This window comes from Myodes glareolus, chromosome 13, assembly GCF_982192425.1.
Source record: "Myodes glareolus chromosome 13, mMyoGla1.1, whole genome shotgun sequence".
NCBI classification, from domain to species: Eukaryota; Metazoa; Chordata; class Mammalia; order Rodentia; family Cricetidae; genus Myodes; species Myodes glareolus.
Genome location: NC_142038.1, coordinates 54,311,539 through 54,334,403, shown reverse-complemented (window position 1 = coordinate 54,334,403; position 22,865 = coordinate 54,311,539). Strand labels below are relative to the sequence as shown.

At 40.7% G+C, this 22,865-nt stretch overlaps 1 protein-coding gene and 1 non-coding gene across 4 annotated transcripts in view; one reads left to right on the top strand and one right to left on the bottom strand.

The window, feature by feature from the left end:
- Camk4 (calcium/calmodulin dependent protein kinase IV) overlaps positions 1–22,865 on the top strand; it is a 233,821-nt gene that overhangs the window by 45,499 nt on the left and 165,457 nt on the right. The window lies entirely within an intron of this gene.
- On the bottom strand, positions 19,497–19,598 carry LOC146891797 (U6 spliceosomal RNA). The gene has a single exon (XR_014996965.1). It is a non-coding gene; the product is annotated as a U6 spliceosomal RNA (small nuclear RNA).

Genomic DNA, 22,865 nt, shown 5'->3' with positions numbered 1-22,865 from the left:
GTTGTATTAGAGAATGGTCTTGCAGTGCTATACTGTGGGCCTTAGATGTATTGAATATTGCAAGGCTTATCATTGTTTCCAGGTATTTACATTATATATGCACACATTATAACTAATATGTGCAATTATAACTCAGGATGATATAATTCATGTATCACCTCATGAACATTGCATCTGTGCTTCTCTTCTACATTGAAAAATCTTGATTCTGAAAGACATGGGGTATGTCAGAATTAGAGTATTACAGACACAGCAATCTCAGAATAATAAGTTGAAAACGACCACTGCTAATATGATTTATTAGGAAATATTAGTTATTTTTAGGAAATATTAGTGACGTTGGTGATGAACACATACATACTTTCTAATTGATTAGAAATTTCAGACCCCTGTATTTTTTATTTGTCTGGGTAGTAAATGATTCTGATGAGCAGGAAGGCCTTTCCTCATCACGCTGTTCTCTGTCAACGAGGTTATCAGGTTATCTATAGTTTCCAAGAGAAGCCTACAGAGAATTCCACTCAATAGGCCACTTGTTGTAATTAAACCCAGGATAATTCACTGGGAGGAGGTGCCTGACGGAGGCTTGAGGTGCAGACTCATGCCCAGTATTTCATTTTGCATTTATTTATTTATACTCTTTTTTGCAGTCAAAAAGGTTTCTAGGTTTAGGGAACAAGAACACCGTTAGGAATCAGCAGTTGTTTTGCATTTCGTTTTCTAATGAACACAGCTGATTTCCTGTTTCCTATTAGTGCATATAGTAATAATGGTCACTTCCTCAGAAGCCATTTTGAAACATCTTGTTTAAATGAGAAAAGGTGTGTGTTTTTTGACAGAATTGGGAAGAAAGGGGGGTAGTGAGTTCTCTATTGCCGTGACAGAATACCAACTTCCTAAAGGAGGAAGGATTCCACGCGGGCTCATAGTCTCAGAGCCTTTGGGCCACGGTCACTCTTTCCATGGCCTCTGTTCCTGTGTTGGGTCATGTGGTGGAAAAGACCTGCTCACCTCATAGCGCCCAGGAAACAGAGAGAGACAGAAAAGGGATTGAGGTAAAGCAAACCCTTCCACGGCATGGCCCCAGAGAACACTTCCCCCCAAAGGCCTTATCTCTTAATGTTTCCACCGTCTTCCGTCTTCCAGCAGCCCATGAATTTGTATCCACAGCTTGCATTAGGGACCTAGCCTCCAACCATGAGCGTTTGAGGGACATTGTAAGACTTTTGGAGGAAGAGTCAGGCTGGAATATATTTTAGGTTGAGATGATGGGAACATAGAAGTTTGAGTGACGAGCGCCTTGAAGTTCTAGCCCTAGAATGTTCTCTGGTGTTTTAGTGCATATATTATTATTTTCTACAAAGAAATCTTAATGCTTTCAAGAAGATAATGGGAAAATTTAAAATAAGTGAATGCTCTTTGAAATTCTGCACTGGGTTTGGAAGCAATTAAACTCAAATAAAACCCTGGAAAGATTAAGGTGGAATAAGAGATTAATATAAATGGAAGTTGTATTTTTTGGGTTTATGATATGATTAATGGCTGAGAAGGCCTATATATGGTGAACAACAGGCCTGTGACAGGTCCTTTCTGCTTTACTTTAAAGAGACAGCGCTCTCCCAGGATTGTTTTTAGCTACTCCTCTTCTTGAATGGTGTTAAGAATAAAACATAGTCACGTAGATCAGGAAAAGAGAGGATTAAAGGAATATGGAGATTTATTGAAAAGATTCTGGAAGCCAAATACATACGATTTGAATTTCATGAATGTAAGGGTGCAGTCTGCAAAGAATGAAAAGTGGAGAGGACCAGAGACGCCAGAACAAGGGAGGTTTATCCGATGAAGTAGGGTGTGCATCTAGAAGCAGTAAGAGGAAACAAGGTGTGAGGAGTGTGGTTGGGATATATTTCAGTATTTAAGCTGAGTTTACACTGGCTCTAGAAATCTGAGCATTTGTCATGAAAATGGAGGCACCTGGCTCTTCATGAGAGCCGCCCTTCTGCAATGAGTTTTGCAAAGGGTTTGATTCTGGGAAACTGAGACGCAAACCTTAAATGTGGCAGTTTGTGGTGTCACAATTTTCTGACATCCGTGGCCTATTTACATAGCGGGGACCTTTGCAAGTAAGCATTTGTTTGTCTGTTTGTTTTCTACCCCATTTCCTTCCTAGGTAACATCTGCTTCCCTGACGGCATAGGGCTCATAAATTTTTATAAGAAAGAAGGATCATGTAACTAGTCTGTATCTTTTAGGGCCCTGGTCCAGTGGCTAATGTGACCACTGCTTGGAGTTCAAGCACAATCACTGAACTCCATCCTTCAGCCCTGTTAGTGTCTCTTCACCTTCTCTCTGGACCATAGGGCATCTCTGGATTCCCTTTAAGGCCCAATAGAGAGTATCGGGAGCCTGGAGTTCTGCCCCACTTTGTCTAGTGAGCCACTTTCTTCTTCCTGTGCCTCTGTCATGTATGGGCGTGTGGAGCGGTGCCTCAGACAACACGAGGAAGCATGCCACTAATCGGACTCTAGAGTTCCCATAGCTATCTGAATATGTTTTTAGTGGCCTTCTCCTTCCCTAAGTGTGAGGGTGAGAACCTGTGCATCTGGCGTTTCCAGGTTGCAAGCATCTGTCATTTCTTCTTCCAGTCCTTCAAGGGTACCCCCGCATCCTGCATTTCTCATCTTCTTTTCTGTCATCCTGTATGGTCAGAATGTCTGCTGGAGAGCATAATTTTCTGTGACGGAGTGAAAACACATCTTTTTTAAAACCACAGATTTTGCTCCTCTCCTTCCTGGCCATCCCTTACTCTCACAGTGAACACCAGGTCACGTTTTGTGGTTATCAATTGGAGCTGGCTTCTGGTTTAGGGGGTGGGGCATGTGTCCGCTTCTCCTTGCAGTTCAAGGGCCTCACCTGGTCTGATGCCTGCAATGCAGGTCGTGTGCATGTTGTCTCAGCCTCTGTGAGTTCATATACAGTTGATTCTGTTGATTTAGAAGGCCTGTTTCCTTAGTGTCCATCACTTTTGGCTCTTACACTCTTTCTACCTCCTCTTCCTTAGTGATCCCTGTGCTCTGAGAGGAAGGATTTGATGAAGACATTCCATTTAGGGACGAATGTTCCAAGGTCTCTCCATCTCTTCATATTGTCTGGCCGTGGGTCTCTGTATTTGTTCCCATCTGCTACAGGAGGAAGCTTCTCTGATGATGGCTGAGCAAGGCACAGATCTATGAGTGTAGTCGTATGTCATTGGGGTCATTTGAGTGCTTCTAGTAGAGCAATAGCATTTGGTTTGACCCTAGGTCTTTGGGTCTCCAGTGTCCGGTTCTTGGTGTCGGGTCTGCCTTTCATCTCATGGAGTGGGCTCTGAGTCACACAAGACACTGGTGACTCCCACAAACTTTGTGTGCCGTTGTATGAGCGTAGTTTGCAGGCAGGAGACCACTGTGGATCAGAGGGTTTGTGCCTGGGGTTGATATTTACACTTCTCATTGGTGGTATACAGAGTACCTTCCTGTACCAAAGTCAGTAGCATGTCAGGGCGAAGGCTCTATGCAGACACCACCTCAGCTTCTACATGTCCAGTGAGTTGTGCGGGTATTGTATTCAGCAGTAGGAGAGCAGCCTGTAGTCCCACCAGAACAATAAGGAGTAGATCTTATCAACTCAGTTTTTAGTGAGGAAACTGACTGGCTACAAAGAACTTAAAGAAATCACTCAGTGACATATACCTCTTTTGTGCTAGGAAACAAGATATATTTAGATCTGAGCACTATATTTTAGAAGTATCATTTAGACACCATACCTTATGTCAAAATTCACACAAAAATTTAAACTTGGTTTAACATTCATTACTGTACTCTGGCTGTGATTGCAAATCAGCAATTAGGCAATATTACATATTTCACTTTTCTAATTAAGATAATTGATTACTTGGAAGTGTTATAAATAGAATTATTCAAGTATCTCAACAAAATTTTAAGGCCATCTTCACTGCCAGCTGGAGGGAAATGAAATTGGTTGCTCTAGTATGAGTCCCTTTATTAGAAAGAGGACACCAACAATGTGTTCATTGTTAAAGGGGCTGTAGGAATCTTCAAAGAGAAGATTTATTCTTTACTATTTTTAATTATGTGTAAGGTGTGTTTATGTGTGTGTGTGTGCCTGTCTGTCTGTGTTTAGGTATGTGTACATGAGTGCAGATGCCCGCAGAAACCAAAGACATTGGAGCCCCAAGAGCTGGTGTTACAGGCAGTTGTGAGCCACTCAAAGTGGGTGCTGGGAGCCAAAATTAGGAACTCTTATCCATTGAACCATCTCTCTAACCCAAGAGTCTATGGGAATCTTTTAAAGGATCTATGTATTTTCAAAGATGTAGCATTACTTCTCCATATTACACTTGCATCTGAATGCAGTATTTTGACAACCTGAAATTAAGAGTATTCACTTACAGGGTGTACTAGTTACTTTTCTATTTGTGTGATAAAATGCCACGATCAAGCCATCTTATAAAAGAGTTTCATTTGGTTTACAGTTCGGGAGGGCCTGAGACAATGATGATGGAGTGAAAGTGTGGTGCCCAGTGACAAGAGCTGCAGCCAAAAGCCCATATCCCGAGACCATGCATCTCAGTCCGAGCCCACGTCTCCGAGAGCGTACATCTTAGTCCGTGCCCACATCCCTGAGAGCGTACATCTCACTCCGAGCCCATGTCCCCGAGAGCTTACATTTCACTCCGAGCCCACATCCCCGAGAGCGTGCATGTCAGTCCGAGCCCACGTCCCTGAGAGCGTACATCTTAGTCCGAGCCCACGTCCCTGAGAGTGTGCTTATCAGTCTGATTCCACATTTCTGAGAGAGTGCGTCACAGTCCGAGCCCACATCCCTGAGAACGTGCATCTCAGTCCGAGCCCAACATCTCAGTCCGAGCGCACATCCCTGAGAACTTACATCTCAGTCCGAACCCACATCCCTGAGAGCATGCATCTCAGTCCACAAGCTGAGAGGTCTCCCTGGAAATGGCATGAGTCTTCTGAAGCCTCAAAGCTTGCCCCCAGTTCTCAACGCCTCCAACAAGTCACACCTAATCCTTCCCTAATGATTCCACAAATCGGGGACCACGTAATCAAACATATGAGCCTGTGAGGCCAGTCTCATTCAAATCACCACACAGGGCTATGGATATTCAGTCACAACTTGCCATGAACTGCATGGCTTTCCAATGGACCTGACGGGACTGACAAGGGAATGAAAAAGGAATAGATACATGTACATGGATGTATGCTGTGATGGAGATGACACCAGCAGCCTGGAAACTCAGCACGTTCATTAAATACTGTGGAGCAATGAGTTCAGTTTATTGTTTACAGATGGATGAGGAGGTGAGTTTGTTAAATACAGCAGAATGAGAAGGAAGCAGGCTTATTAATTTCAGTAGAAAGTCTCTGCAGAGGAGTGGTTTTAGGTGGCCGTCAGTCATGTGGAAGGAAGAACCTGTGGTAAATTGTTTCTGCATACACTAGTTTTAGCTACATGTCAGTTGTTCATGACATCTGTACTCAAGGCAGAAGAAGACTTTTCTATTCTTCTGAGCCTGACCCAGAGGAGGCCTTGCCATTCCCATGGGTCTGAGATATTGGGGACCTTAGCATGCCTTTGCTCACATCAACTATGCACAATCACTCAGGACGCCAGCCACTCCCCACAACAGCTGGTGCCTGTTACCTCTCCCCGTTCTGATTCACAGCATAGCATAGGAGACCAGGACTTCAACTTACTCATCAGTGTGTGTCTATTGGATTAGCTTTCTAGGAAGGCATGCGTTAGAGTTGGAATCTAAATCCATTCTTCCCTGAGTCAGAGTTCCTAGAGATGGCTGCCTGACTGTGACTCACTTTTCTATAGGTCTAGATACTCCTCCTGTTGTGTCTAACATTGTATCATTGTGTATGTAACTTGAGAAAGAACCCAGTCCCTTGGCAACAGTAACTGTTTTAGTTATGATACCTCATTGTATAGTTACCATCTAATGTTAATGGTCTAACCACAGCACATTTGATATTTATGTGTAACGGGGACAGAAATGGCTGCTTTTGTGGTCTTCTCATATGTCGTTTACTGAAATTGTACCCCTAAGATTTCAAAGAAGTACCCCCAGGAGGAGGAAGTTATAGTACAAAGTCTCTAGGTCCACAAAAGTTTGTTGATAGTAAAATATAACCTTTAGTTTTATTTATCTGTCTTTCAATTTAGCAATACATAGTCATTCTCTCACAAATAATTTTAAAAACATATAGAGTTGCCAAAATCCTTTTCAGTCACTTGTCTCCATTCTTGGAAAATCAGCATTTCTTCTTTAGAATGAATCTTTCAATTTTAAAAAATGTGTTTTTATAAATATATGAGTTCACAGAACATTTCAATATTTATAAATATATGAGTTCACAGAACATTCAATATTGTCTTATGTGTCTTTAACACAGAAGCTTTAACAGGCATGGCATATTTATTAATCTGTGTCCCAGTACTTAATTTTCAATTTTTATGGTAGCATAGTATCTAGCATTTAGAATAAAATCCAAATCCTTCTCGTGATGGGAACCGCAAGGTATAGCCAAACCATTTCTCATTCATTCCTTTCCAAGAATGTGGATATTCTGAGAACACCCTGAATACAGTCTCACCTCTCTCTGTCTATGCTCTACTCTTAAATGTCTTCTTGCCTTATTTACCAGGTTTATTCATGTCTCCATCTAAAAACAACCCTGTCAGAATCCCACAATGTTTCTCTCCGTCCCCTTCATCTTTCCATGCAGTCCTCAGTTCTTGCTGTCTGTTCACCTTAGCTGGCTTTATTTACTTCTATTCTCAGTCAGCCTGAAGCACGTGTGCTGCTTTTCTGTCTCTTTCCTATCTGCGAACTTGGTTTTATAACTTGTATTTTGGTAGCATTTTTACAGTAGTTTATATGTAATTTTAAAAAATATTTACAATGTTATATTCTTATAACTTTTATAGAATTTGCTTCCAGAATGTGTCCACTGATACATTCTTAGGGCTTAGGGGAGTGACTTGTACACAATAAGCATCTGTGAAAAACCGTGTGACTAGCATAAAACTTTATTCAGGGGCCAGCAAGACGGCATAGTAAGTAAACGTGCTTCTTGGTAAGCCTCATGATTTGAGTTTGATCTCCAGTTGTGGAAGGAGAGACCAAACTGTTTCACGTTGTCCTCTGACTCCCATTTATTTGTCATGGCAAGTGACAAGTGCACCCTGCCCCAAACACACACATACACGCACACACACACACACACACACACACACACACACACACACTGAATAAACACTTTTTTGAAAAGAAACTTTGTCATTTCCAAAGCCACACGATTACAGTGAATATTCTTGTATGTCTATTCATTTACACATGTACACACACTGGCTTGTACAGAGAGGACATTTTGATAATAGGAACTCTGTGTTAGTATGTGCCCTCATTTACAATTTCAATATAAAAGGAAAAATAGCCATTCAAAGAGCATGCGTCACTGAGTATGACCCCTCCTGGGGGCGCCTGTTTTCTCACATTCTTGGAAGCGTTATTCTAGTGAAGGAACTTTGAAGGTTTTTTTACTTCTATGTTTTTGTGAAACTGATATGTGTGGTTCCAGGAAGGAAGAAAAAAAATATGACAGATTAGTGAGCTATTAATTTCTCCCTTAAATTTATTCATTCTCTTTATTTTCCCTTGATTTATAAACCAACTTAAGGAGCCCCATGCAGTGCTGAGTGATGCGGAAGTCAGCGTTTCTCTGTCTGTGGCTTCAGTGTCCACCCGTGAGAACGGCTGCCCCCCCCCACATTTTCTCTTTAGTTTCAAGCAGTAATTGTATACGTTTATGTGACACGGTGGGATGTAATCACACATATACGTCGTGGAATGATTAAATCAGCGATCAGCGTATCTGTCATTCACACTCATTTCTTTCGAGATTCTTACGGTTTGTGCTTTTGATGACTCTGAGATATACGGGCCATGATTATTAACTACAGTCTCTGTGCTATGGAATATTCTCTTAGTGACTAGTTACTGAGTCAAACGCATCTCGGGGTTTGTTGTCAGCGTGCTGTCAGCTTTGTTTGCTCGGAAAGGAGGATTAAGCCTCTACTGACTCTTGTCATTCTGTTGATATTTTGTCTCCTTTCATAGAGATAAATGAAGCTGGTATAAGGTTGAATAGTTGAGAAGTGGTTGCATTCCTGAATCGGTCTTTTGTCTTCTTGTGACTTTTTCTGTCCCCAGTGGTTGAATTATTTATGCATTATAAGGGATTTAATAACCTTTTCATTGTTTCTGTAGCATGGAATTCTCTAGTCCTTGAAAAAGGGTAGATATGAATGGTTAAAGTAAGTTTCCTATCTTGTGTGGGTGAGCATGTGTGTGCATTCATGTGTGTGATGCACATGTATGGAGACCACGCTAAGTGTTGGTCCTCACCTTCCATCTTGTCTGGGAACTTTTTAATGTGCATAGTGTATTTTGTGCCAATTTTCATAATATATTTTTCTAAATATTAATTTTTTATTTAATTAATATATCACACATTATATTTTGATCATATTCTTTCCCTTCCCTCAGGTCCTCCCAGATCTCCCCACCTTCCTAATCAGCCAACTTTATGTACTCTGCTTCTCTATAAAATTTAGAAAAACAGCAAAAAAAGAAAATATAAACAAACAAAAAGAAATAAGATTAGTAAGACAATAAAATAAAATAAAAAACAAAATACGCACACACAATGTGGAGTCTTCTTTGTGTTGGACAAATAAGCCAGGGCACGGGCCTGGTCTAGAGTATTGGTGATCTCCCCAGTGACATTCCTTTGGTGAAAATTGACTTTCCCCTTCCCAGCAAGGATCAACTGCAAATAGCCTCTCAGTCAGGGATGGGACATTGTGTCCTCTTTTCTTTCTCCTTGCTGGATTTCAGTCTGGTTTGAGCCTGGTCTCGTGTGTGCTGCAACACTCTCTGTGTGTTTATACGTGTGTCCGCCCTGCTGTGTCTCTACCTCCTCTGACTGTTTTCCTCCTCCTCCTTCCTTCTCTCTCCCTCCCTCCCCCTCCTTTTTTTGAGACAGGGCTTCCCTTTATAGCCCTGGCTGTCCTGGAACTCAAATTGGCCTCACACTCAGAGATCTGCCTGCCTCTGCCTCCCTAGTGCTAGGATTAAAGATGTGCACCACCGTATCCAGTCTTTCTACCTCTCCTTTTGCATAGATCCCTGAGCCTTGAGGGGAGGGCCTTGATAAAGACGGCTCCTTTAGGGCTGAGAGCTCCAAACTCCCACTTCTGCATACTGTCCTGCTGTGGATCGCCGTGTTAATTCCCACTTTCACAAGAAGCTTCTCTGATGACGGCTGAGTGATGCTCGGATCTATGGATACAGCAGCATATCTGTCAGTAAGAGTCATTTCATTCCTAGGCTTTCTTAGCAGGATGATAGCATTCCCCTAGGCCTGTCTCTGACCTATCTAATCTCAGGTTGCTGGCCACTTTGGCAGTGTCAGGTATGGGTTCCTTCTCATGGAGTGGACTTAAATCCAGTAAAAAGTGGCGGATTCCTCTGAAGGCATGGTATCACTGCCACACCAGTCTGACTGACCGGCAGGTCTCCGTCGTAAGCTGCAGGGTTTGCAGCGGGGTGACACTCATTAATTTTTTTCTCCTCCTGCAGCACGCAAGGCACCCTGTAGCACCATGAACACTAGTCAGTAGGCGTGAAGCTTCTAGTTGGGCACCAACCGTTTCTCTATGATGACATCAGTGGTGTCTTCAGTGATAGGCGCTTACCATTAGGTAATGGAGGATAAACCAATAGCCTTCACCATAGCCTGTGATGTTTGGGAGGATCTTCTACGGGATTGCTTTTGCCTAAATTTCAACAGGATGTAACGTCTTCCTGGCACAGGAGGTTTTATTTCATGGCATCAGATGTCTCGTTGGAGTGTAGTCTCCTTTGTTAGTTGATGATGTCATTTAAATTCCTTCCCTAGGTGCTTCTATTTTAGAATCTCCTGCAGCAGCCGGCCCCCGTGCAGCTCTCCCCAGGAGCTTCAGTGCCAGCTGTCCCTCCACATACTCTCTGGATGTGAAAACTTAGTGTATAAGGCTTCTCAGTGTTATCCTAATTTTTTTTTTTTTACAGAGCAGTCTTTCTGATTTTTTTTTTTTACTAACACAGTTTTCTATTCCCTATTTGCATCTTTTTCCTTTTTAAAATGTAGACCTTCCGAGCCATCTGGATTTTATGTAAATAGTGCTATTTTTGTGATGGCAAGTAACCTGGTTACAGAATACCAATTTGATTGGAAAAGCACCGACATTGACCAAATCTGAATTGGTTTTGGTTGCAGACACTGTTTCTCTTCTACTAGTGGAAGACTTGCAAATTTAATACACATTTAAACTTGTATTTCGCTTTTCATAAGAGGTGTCCGTTTAGCAGCTACTGTCTCCCTCTTCAAGACCGTGGTTTTCACATTATTTTAATTTCCTTTTCTCTGTATTTTCTTGATATTTCTCCTGTTGTTCTCATTTGCAATTTGACTGCTAAATTGTTACTGCAGGTTTTGAAAGCAGCAACAAAAGCTTATTTGCAATAACCATGTATGTGGCTGATTTCTTTGTCCATCACTAGGTCTATGTTTTGTCTGCCCCTTGCGTCCAGTTTTTATTTTACTTTAATTCCTCCTGCAGTACTTTTTCCCCCAGATGTTGCCTGAGGGAATTTAGTCTCACATACCTGAAAATGCCATTGTGCTTTTAAATACACAATGTCCATTGGAAGTGTGGTTTCAGAGTACTATATTTCATACCTTTAAATACATGTTTTCACTGTCTGCTTCTATCGGGGTTATTAATGATGCCATTCAGTTCTTTTGTTAGCTGTTTTGTGCTGTTCCCTTCGCTCTGGCCTCACCCATGCCTTCGACTGTGAGGGTCAGGGCTCACATTTGTGTTTAAGACATGTTCTGCTGAGAGTTTATTCAAGCAGGCCCTTCACTCTGTAGTCACGATTCCTAGTTCCAGGTACTGTTAGTACACAAATGCTTAAACATTTAGAACTATCTTATACGCCTCTATTTTCTTTCAAACCATGTTGGATTTTTGCTTTTTTTTTTTAATTGCATCCTGGAATACAACAATACGGCCTCTGGGCCCCTCGCCCTCTACTGGTTGATAGTGTGCTCTCTGCAAGCTCTGCTGTCTCCCTTGAAGCTGCCTCTGACTTTAAATTAGCATTTACATTCTGTCACTTAAATCGTCCCTTGGGATGGTTTTGGGAGGAAACTTTTGGTGAGCTTTGCTTCATCGTTTTTACCCTGTCCTTTCTTAAGCACCTTAGGTTATAATGGTAACTTTTCTTTCATAAATGTAGGTACATACAAGTGATGTTAAAGCCTGAAGTTTCCCTTCTGGAAGAAATAAGCTGTGAAAGTTTATTCCTAGCCATTGTTCTTTTGCCATTAAAGGTTTAGCTCCCTAAACCTTCGAAGTCTATAAGCAACTTGGTCTTCAAACTACGCATGCAGTTTGCTACCCCTTCTCTGTGGACAGAGACTCGAGGAGCGCTCATTTTAGATGAAAACCCCCACTGGACTGAATTCTGTCCTCTGTTGCATCCCTACCCTGTGATGTGCTACTGGGAACGTTACACGTGTTTATATTTCAGTGAGATACTGGCCCAGAGAGACCTGTTCTTTTCTGAGGGGCAAAAGAGGAGGAGTGGATCTGGGAGCGGGGGAGGAGGGGTGAGAGCTGGGAGGAGCAGAGGGAGGGGAAATAGCTCGGGATGTATTGTTTGAGAGAAGAATTAAGAAAAAGAAGGTATTGGCACAGGGCAGGTAAATTCTGAGAAACTTAGTTTACAGACCGAAGACGTCCCTTGAATGGTAGTGGCATTTGAATTCTAGTGGTTTATTGTGGTTTCTAAGGCCACAGGAATGGAACCACTCAAGATGGAGTCCAGTCAAGGTAGAACGTGGCCTTGACTTGATATTGCAGCAGTTGGCTGGAAAACTCTCCGTTGACTCAAATTCTGGTATGCAGTGATGTTGTGTCATAAAGCATTAGGGTCACCATTCATCACTGAGAACACACAGCAGACTTCCTGGGATTCCAAGTGATGTTAAACTCAGCCAATTGCTCATCACAGTTTCAACAGATTTGTAGACATTTTATCTTTACTTCCCCTGGGAACTTCCCGTGACAGCCTCTCTCCATAAGGGACATCATATCCACAGTTCGAAAAGACAACTAGTCGATATCACCTTGCAGCTGATCGAGGTGTTGTAGAGACAGAGCTGGTTGTGAAATCAGTCACATTTCCCCCTCTAAGCTTATGTATTACAGCTTCTTGTGTGTCTCAACTGTGCTGCTACATGGCCTGATACCAGCCATTTCATGTCATCGTTGATGCCCAGAGGACCAAATGATCGTATTCTGTTTCTTAGCAGTAAGGGCGTCGAATCTGCTGAAAGCATAATTGGCACACAAATATAAAAATTGTGACCTTGAAAATTTTTCAATAAAGTATTAGCAGAAGCAATGCTTGGTTATTTCTCAGGCATGGTTAATGATTATTTGATCATTTTAGTATGTGGTGTAACTTGGATAAAGGAGAGCTAATATATGATAAATTTCCCTTTTTAGAACTTAAAGAGTTAACTTATTCTGTTAGTTTATGTTGCAGTAATTATAACAGTATTTTAAGGTATCTTCTCAATAGGCCGTATTGCTGCTATGATTCCAGTGTTCTGCGCAGGGGCTTTTGCTTTTGCCTCCAGTCTGGAGAAATGATTCTGAGGCTGTACAGACGGCACAGGGAAGACTTCCATGGTCATGCTGAAGTCATCACAGACCCTTGGGCATCTTCATAGACCTGCCTTTTCTTTCAAATGGACACTAGCTGGGATCTATGATATAGCCACATCTTAAAATTTTACACAATAGTGTGTTTCCATATGAAATTGTAACTATTTTTACGGTGAACCTTAAATAATTCAGAATAATTTGGGAAAAAGTCGTTCGCAAACATGAAAGACTAAAAAGCTCAATGAAATGTATTTTTTATAACACTGACATATACCTACTCACCCATAAAGTCATATGTACTATATTATCTGAATTCGTATATATGTGCATACATATAATAGATGTACCGATACATGCGCACACACGGAGTTGCTAGGTCTGTGTAAATAAGTGTGTAGCCGACAGAACTAAGCATGCGGCATCTGTGCAATGCAGCAGGCAATGTGTGCAGCTCATGAGTAGAACAGGGAACGATGCTGTGCACTGCTGAATGGACAATTTTTATTTAACAATTGAATTTATTACAGTGAGTCTCAAGGAGAGGGGTTTTATAAATGTTTATTTCTGAGCAAAACTTACTAGGTATCTCTCAGGGGATCTTTGCCTCATTAAAAGCACAAACCAATAATCCCTGCTCAGTTCTTTTCTTCCAAAGAATCAGGCAGAAAAAAAGAAAAAAAAAAGCCAGCAAATGACTGTTTTAAGTGATCATAGAAAAATTCCAATCCTACTTATAAAATGATTGTTACTTTTCTGTATGAAAGGGGTTTTTGAAAGTATTGAAAATGCTGTATTATTGGTTGACACCAATTCAATGGCACCATGGTACTTCCTCATAACTTTTGGGGACAATTCTGGAAATGTTCTAGGGTTTAGCACTCCCAAATCACTGCCTTGGTATACATGGCATCTCTTAGAGTTAACAGCATGAGAGACCCATTCAGAAAGGAGAATTTGTGCAATTTATTTGAATGAAATCCGGGTTGTACCCCTAAGTTTCCTTTGTCTGAAGTAGCTTCAGTCATAGTTTAAAGTGATTGAATCTTGACTTCAGAACTTAAGGTCGAATAACAGATGCTGCAGAGAAAAGACTGAAGCCAGGTAGGGTTAAGAGCTGTCAGGGTTTCTGGCCCAGGATATAGTTCATTATGAGAAACCCTGCCTGAGCCACTTGGAAAGATGAGCTCTGTCACCATAGCAACACTAGGACCACTTCTACAGATCTTAGTGGTTCCTGCCAATCAGCTCCAGCCCTGAACCATCAAATCCACTTATAATGATGCCAGATGCTACATACTCAAGGATGTACAAACCATGCCCAGATGTGCCACAGGCAGAGAAGGAGTAATTTTTTTCTCTAAAAATTTTCTCTTTCTTTCTTTCTATGATAGAAAATAATTGCAAGCTCTAAGTATTGTGCTGGTGTCAAAAAAACAATTATTTTAGCAAACTCCAATTCATGTTACTAATTAACTGTTTATCTTTCAGAACTCATGAATAACAAATTTCACACCTAAAGTATGAATATTGTATTTTTGTTGCATTCAATCTAATACACAGATGCACGAGTGCGTATGTCATTTTGCATGTATTTTCTAATATATTTTTAGTACCTTATTAGCTAGATTTGTATGCTCTTTAACCGTTATCCTTTATGGCTGCTGTATTAGAGACCCAGAGTTCAGTTAGACAGTCAGTCTGTGTTTGTCAATGCAATTTGGAATGGCTAAGTTGAATGAATTAAATAGCACTACTCCAGACTTTCCCGAGGCAGATGAGGTCGGTGGTCATCGGAAAACGGGGAGCTGTAGAGTAAGAACTCAGAGCAGAACTGAGCTTAGGAAGTCTTGAGACTGAGCTACCAACTTTATCTGTGTAGTTTATAAACATCAGTGGATTTCATCAAAAGCACCAGAATGTGCCTCCAAAATGTGTGGTTTTGTGTATGTGGCAGTGGTTTACTAGTGAAATGGGACACTCCCTGATGTCACTGTTGGGGTCGGAAGGTAGGCACTGAAGCAGATCAAGCTTTGAAGTGATTTTTCTGATAGGAGAGCAGCAGGTGGTTATTTATGAGATGATGGGGTTAGCATCTGTCTTAGAAGTCATGTTTAGCACATCTTTATACTGATGCAGAGCCTTCCAAAAGCAACGAACAAACACGAGCATGCCTTCCAAGGAAGAAAACAAATGCAATCATTGAAATTCCTTTTTGTTTGAGACTCAAGCCTCCCAGTTATATGACCTGCTTACGCATCAGGTTAGAAGCAACCTCCAAAGCGCTTCTCTTTAATACCTCTTTAATACTTCTTTCCTTCTCTAGTGTTGCCTTCTTATAATTGAAGGACTTGCAGATGATCAAACACTTGCTAAAGAAGAGCAAACACTCCCAAAGTCTAAATACAGTTGTTTCTACAGGAAAACCAACTGTTCTGTTAAAATTCGAGGCGGACTGACCTAGATCTATAAACTGAAAGGTTTGCCAAGACACGTGCAGCCGTGTAAATCTCCGAGATGTGGGTTATTTAAACAGATGGTAACTCTGTCTCAGTGAGCACTATATGCAAATTGACAGCCAGTCGAACTCTAGGGGAAGCAGGCTAGAGAGGAAGCACAATCTCACTGTGAACCTCTGAGAATTTTAATTAAAACATAGAGTGGAAACTTAGAGTGCTTGGATATACTTCTTCAGAATATTAATTGAATATTGGTATTGGTTGGATTGTTGTTAAGATACCAGCCCTGGGGAGGGTGAGGGAGTTTGTGGAGGCTGCTTTTGCTAAGTTTTGGTTGTGTCTTGGCCATGCTATTTCTGTACTCTTCTATGTGATCTGGTGGGAACAAGTAAGACTGAGGTAATGCTTTGCTGTGTTCCAGATGCTGGCAAAGGAGGTTGGGGAGTTTTCTTTCTTTGTTTTCTTTGCCACTGTTCTGTAGCTGAGATACTATTTGGCAGGTGTCAAGACACAAAATGGAGGCTTCATGATCCTTGTGCCCGGAAGTCCAGTCATTGCTAAGAGTGGCATGTTGAACAGTCCTGTGGTCTTGTGCTAGGATCTGTTCCCAGAGATGAGCTGTTACTCTGCCTCCACCAGTGATTCCATGAAAGCTTTCATCCTGTCTTTGTAACTTAGAAGGCAATAAAGTTCCATTACTGTATTCCAATTGTTTTCAATTACATTCCTTAATTTTCTGAGCGTGCAGGGAAGGGCGTGAGCGTTCACGTGTCATTGCAGATAGAGGTCAAACGATGACTTGCAGGAGTCCGGTCTCTCTTCCTGCTGTGGGCTCTAGGGACTGAACACAGTGGTCAGGCTTAGCCGCAAACTTCTTGATTCATTGAGCCTTCTTGCCAGCCCCTATAACCCAACCTGAACTGAGCGCACACAGAATAAAGTAGAGGAACTTCCTACCTCTACCCCAACCTGTGTTCAGTCTTACATAATTCTTCCTTCTGAACTGTCAAACGCACACCTCATTTATCCTTCCATGGAAGGAAGAGGAAAGTAGTGTTTCAGATGGAAGGCGTTGAGCCCCGCCCACCCTTGCCTAGCCAAGAGAACTCTGCTGGAAAATGGGAAGATCGAGATGTATGAACTAAGGATTTCCTTTGGGAAAGCAAAGGATAAGGGTTCAAAGTATGTTTATAAATTGTGTAGGAACTCACGGCGGCTGTGTTTACCTGCTCAAGACTCACAGCAGGTCAAGGCAGTTAAAAATTTTAGCATTAAAAAAAAAAAAAAGAAATTGTTAAAAACAAATTCAACACCCCACCCCGAACAGAGGAGTTAGTGGCAGGTAATGGTTGTTGCAGGAAGCAAAATCACATTTCTTTGGAGTCATGGCCACTAGCTAGTGCCCATGTCCCAGTGGGTGCCCATACCCATGTGCATATGATCAGCACTAATTGGACTTTGGGTTATCAATAAATAAAGAACAGACAAATAAATAATTTAAAAAGGAGCACATGATGGGCTAGAAAGATGGCTCAGTAGTTAAGAACATTCTTTCTTCTCTAGAGATGCTGGTATTTATTCCTAGCACTGACATTCGGTGACTCGTGCCCACCTGCTAACTCAGGTTCTAGGGACTCCAGCATCTTCTAGCCTTTACCACACACAGTGGACATAAACTCGTGCAGGCATATGCACATACAGACATAAAAGTAAATAAATGAAACTTTTTGATATGATCAAGATACTTTGTATACATATATAAAATTTTAAAGACTAAATAAGAACTGTTATCAGAAAAAGATTAGGTGGAAGTGGACATTTCTCATAAAATGCTATTGACAAGAAATTTTCTGTTATCATGGCAACAAATTTATTACATTATCTTTTTCCTTTCATTTTTTTCCATCAAAGAGAGACTTAAAGGACAAACAAACATGGCTATGTGGCTAATACCACTGGGTCAGGGACAGGAAGAGGGACAATTAAATTGACACAGCAGATAAGTATAATTGTGTATAATTCCCTAGTTGCTTTACTTTAAAGCTTGAAGGCTAGTGTGGAAAACAAAAGCATTTTAACTATAATTCTAAGAAAAAAAATAGTTTCATTATTCATTTAGTGAGATTTGTGTATGTGTATGGTTTACTTTTGGTTCATTTATCATAGTAAATATTGCCCATACAAACATCAGACAGCTTCCTCCCCAAATTAGAACTCTTCAGAGAAGAGGGGCCACAAGGTTTTAAGAGCCAAAGGATGGATGAGAACAGCGAATCTGTGTTCAGAACACAAGCACGACAGTTGCTGGTTTGAATTCACATCATCTGTGACAACGTGCCAGAGACTCGCACAAGCTCAAGTCAGGACAGGTGGAAGGAGGAGCTGGTCACAAAGTCTCACGGAGGAGCTATGGCAGCAGGAGAGTCATTTTCTTCAGGAATCTGCTTAACTAGCTTCTCATGATCTATCATATGGCCCGACACCCATGGATATTCCGGTACATCTCCATACATATGCCGGTACATCTCCCTACATATACCGGTACATCCCCATACACATGCTGGCACATATCCATATAGATGCCAGCACATATGCAAACAGATGCCAATACATATCCAAACAGATGCTGGTACATCTCCATACATATGCCGGCACATATCCATACAGATGCCGGTACGTATCCATACATGTGCCGGTACATATCCATACATGTGCTGGTATGTATCCATACATATGCCGGCAGTGTTGCGTGGAGAAACAAACAAAGCGCCATGATTTTGGGAGAGAATAGTGGCGGTGGGGACAGGAAGGGAATTAGAGTAGAGAGGGTGGGGAGTGGACGCGATCAGTGTACCTTGTATGCATGTACAAAATTCTCAATCAATCAAATGGAACCATTAAAATTAAACACCCTTCATATTTGATAGCTTTTTCTTTTTCCTGCATGTATGCTTTAACTAATGGTTGCCCAAAGTGAACATACAATGTTTTTTGTTTTTTATTTTCTTCTTAAGACAAAGTGTTTGACTGGAAAAATATATTGTTGCTAAAAAATCATAAGCATGGAGAAGGAGTTAAAATGCTTGCTGTCAGCACGCATCTTGTGCAGAAGAAGCTGGCCTGACATATTTATTTGATTACTACCTTGATAATTATAAAAATATATCCACAAATTATGGAAAATAAGAAAATATAAAATAATCTTACCTAACAGCCTAAAATATTTATAAATACAAGTGGTTTAGTTAGGACAGAGTAACCTGGGATTCCAGATGCTGACCGTCCTGCTCTCCTGGCTCCGTTCACGGCTGCAATCACGTCAAGTCATCCAGTTCATTTTTAATATCTAGGTGTTCTTGCATGCATGGCTACAAAACCGTATGCCAAAAATTTGCGTTTTTCTTGTATGAATAAGACCCTATTGTATGTACATTTCAAAGTAATTTCTTTTTCCTTCAACAATGTGCTTTCTGAATTCTATCCTGTGTTTTCCTGGGTTTCAAACATATTTAATTCATGAGTATTATTATATTCACTTAGAAAGAACTGTTGCTAATTTAATTGACAATTTTGTTAAAAGAGATCTTTCTAACTTGTTTTAGATGCAGATTTTCTTTTTATCACTTTGCTCTGTGTATAGGGGATAGGAAGTCTAAGAACTGTTAGGAAGATATGTCTAAAAACCTCTTCACATTTTTGGTTAAATTATGCTTGAATCACTGCTTGATTGAATTGCTAATGCTTACTTCTTGTCTTGGGTGTCATTCTGGGAGCTGTCAAGAGCGTTGATGAATGAGCACTCTTCAAAGAATGTCCCAGCCGTGAGTTCTTCTGATAGGTGTTGTATGCACGCTCTGTCTCTCGCCTGCCTGATGGACTCCCGAGGTGTGGAGAAGTTTCCCGGCTTTCTGGTTTGTACCTGCCCTCCCAGTTGTCCTCCTGTGATGTGCTGAATGCAGCTTTAAGGGGCTGGAGTTGTCTGAGGGTGCTTCAGAAGCAACAACCCCTTTGGTGTAGCTGTCTCTGTGGAGGCAGGAAATTGCTCTGGCCTAGAGTGCCCTGTCTAGCAAAGGCTGCCACCAAGCTCATGACAACACTCCTGCCTCAGCATCTTGAGCACTAGGATTTCTTATGTGAACTATAATATCTGACAAGTATGTGTCATTTTACATGATGGAATGCTTCGTGAATTTGTGTGTCGTCTTTGCTCAGGGGCTGTGGCAATCTGCATTGTTCCCGTTTCCTTGTATGTGCTGCAGAAGCAAGTACGTCTGTGGCCTTCTTAACGGTGACAAGACCATGTCTGTTGTCTAGGCAACTGGAACTGTATGACAGTATTCATTATGAAAAATCCTTAGGTAGTTCATATAGGTCAAACCAGAAAAAAAATCTTGGAATTGGTGAAGTACAGTTTGTTAATTTATTTTAATTGATAAATCGTTCTCTACTTACAAAATAACATTGCAGTAATCAAGTTCTATCAGTGTGAGTATTTAAATTGTTTCATTTTTTGGCATCTTACATCACTGTAATTTTTTTATTCCATGATTTTGCTATAAGTATTTGTAACTAGGTATACTATCTTATACATGGACAAATTTTAATGTGTAATTGAATCAAATCAATAAACTAATAACTAGGCAGCTATCAACTGAAAATTACAGTCTCTCCTGCTTTAAACATGTTATTTTCATAGTAAACTATTTAAAAGGCATGCTTTGTATCTCATCTATAACCCCATTACACTGGAGTTTTAAGAGCTACATTATTGACCAGTAGCAACAAATATTTTTGTATTTGCCTTTGTCACATTTTTCACATATATAAAGTGAATTTAATCAAATATACATCAGCCCATATGCTAAATAAAATACATTTTATGGATATTCTGATATTGGAAGACACTCTGTCCAGCGATACGAGAATGATAAGGATGAACCGTAAGAAGCAAGGGAGAGGCAGTTCCTCCATCATCACTCTGGCTCGTCCTCTTTCCTGGTGCCAAACTTGTCATTTCAGCTTTGGCTTCTTAACCTGAGGGCCAAGTGTGTATTTTGAACAAGGCACAGCCACAGCCTTGTCTATGTGTGAGCTAAATGCCCCTCACACACCCTTCCTGGCCACACTCCCTACCCCGGCCCCGTGAGGAGAGCTGTGGAGGTTTACAGGCTAGCAATGGGCCGAAAAACATCCCGAGGAAGGGGCCGTTGTCACCTTTTCCCTGATACTGTTGTTCTTCATTTGCAAGTTACAGCTATTTCTGTTTTCGTAGGATTTTTGATAGTGAATGATTATATAGTTGTGTTTTCTTTCCAGCTTACTTTTTTCTTTTATTTCTGTTTTTTTTAAACTGTGAGAAAGAGATCATCTCCCACCTTCTCACAAAATTATACCTAGAACGTGATTATTTATCAATAAAAGCCAGTATTATACTGTAGTATTATATTATACTGTAGTATTATATTGTCGTATTATATTATACTATAGTATCATATTATACTGTAGTATCACATTGTGCTGTAGCATTATGTTATACTGTAGTATTATATTATAATATAGTATTATATTATACTGTAGTATTATATTATACTGTAGTATTATATTATACTGTAGCATTATATTATACTGTAGCATTATATTATACTGTAGCATTATATTATACTGTAGCATTATATTATACTATAGTATTATGTTGTACTACACAGCCTGCAGATATTGATGATTTCTGATTTTTTTAAACATTCCCCAATGATACAAATGGAATGTTGGCCACTGAAATATAAATGGTATCAAAAAAATTTTTTTGGCTGAAACAGCAATGAAGCCTACTCCATGGAATTGAAACAACAGCAGCAAAAACCCCACATCTTGTGTTTGTGTGTTTGCGCTCTCTCTCTCTCTCTCTCTCTCTCTCTCTCTCTCTCTCTCTCTCTCTTCCAAAACATGGTTTTCTGTGTAGTCCCGACTATCATACAACTTACTTTTCAGACCAGGCTGTCCTCAAATTTAGAGATCTGCCTGTCTCTGCCTCCTGAGTGCTGGAATTAAAGGAGCACATTACTACCTCCAGGCCAAAATTCTTTTTAACCTGATCATAGTAGAGCAAAAGGGGAAAAAAAACACTATTGAAGAAGATATATGCCACTGGATAGTTTATACTTGATTTGGGAGATGTAATAACCCCCCCCCCCCAATATACACACCCACAGGATATCCAGGTCTCTGTGTGCATTAAGCATGTTCTTCTATTTATACTTTCCAGTCTCTGATATGCTGATGTGATTCAGAAGTTGCCACTATTATTTAATGGAAATCAGGATGCTGTGCCATTTTAGCAACTTAATTACTTGACAACATATGTATCATGTGCTATTAGCAGGATGGTACCTATTAGCTTTTCTGAATTTTTTTTCTATAAACACTTAAAAAGCACTGCCAAAGATGAGTTTTCTGTGAATATGGACACCACCCACTGTGCTGTGAGCCTAGCTGGATTCAGTGTGTGTGTGTGTGTGTGTGTGTGTGTGTGTGTGTGTGTGTGTAATTCTTCTCTTCTCTTCCCTTCCCCCTCTGCCTTCCTGCAGCTTTCTTCCCTCTAGCGCTCTCCTCTTCCTTTTCTTTTCCTTTACCCATCACACACTGTGTAAAACCATTTATCCAGAGATATCTGGGGAATCACAGGTAATTCAGTTCAGTCCCATGATTTCCTTGTCTAAAAGATGGCTAATTGATGGGGCTGCATGAATTTTTCCCTAAGAGTGAACTCACAGAACCTTTATCCTTCTAGATTTGTCTTGATGTCAGGAACCTAGATTCTGTAGAGCCTGAAAACTTCTGCACTTCACTTCCCTCCAGTAGGAAAAAGTTTGAAGACTTCTTTGAGTGGGCCATGGAAAGAGATGGACCAGCCAGACGAGTTAGGATAGAAATGAGTTCTCCTGAACTGGGCGGCTGTAACAGTGGATAGTCCATGAGACGTCAACAAGAACACCAGCGGAGCTTCGGTTAATGTTTCAGTAGAAAGTAACTCCCGTGCTGTGCTTTGTATGAATCCTTAGATTGTACTGACTGGGTTTTGACTGTTAATGTGTCATTGGTAACAGAAAGAATTGTTAAATACAAGGAAAAATTCACATGTCAAACATACTTATGAAAAGTGAAAATAAAAAATTCCACTGACCCTTTTACTGCGAAAGGCTTATAGATGTAGAAAATTGTATAAATATAGTCTGACTCTCCAGTAAAATTTTGTATGTCAAACTACCACCCAAGAGGGAAATGGGAAACGAGCTCCCAGAGGCTCTGTCAGGCCCTGTTCTAATCAAATGCTTTGCTTTTCTGGTAATCAACTTCCTCCATGCTCTTTGCTTCATGTTTTTGCTGAGTCTACCATCTTAAATAACGTAGTTTAGTTCTGCCTGTTTTGAATTTCATATAAATTAAATTATACAGTGTATAATACTTTGGTCTGTTTCTTTCACTCAAATTAAGTTTCTGAGATTTATTGGTTTTTGGAGGCTCTTTAGTAGCTGTTTG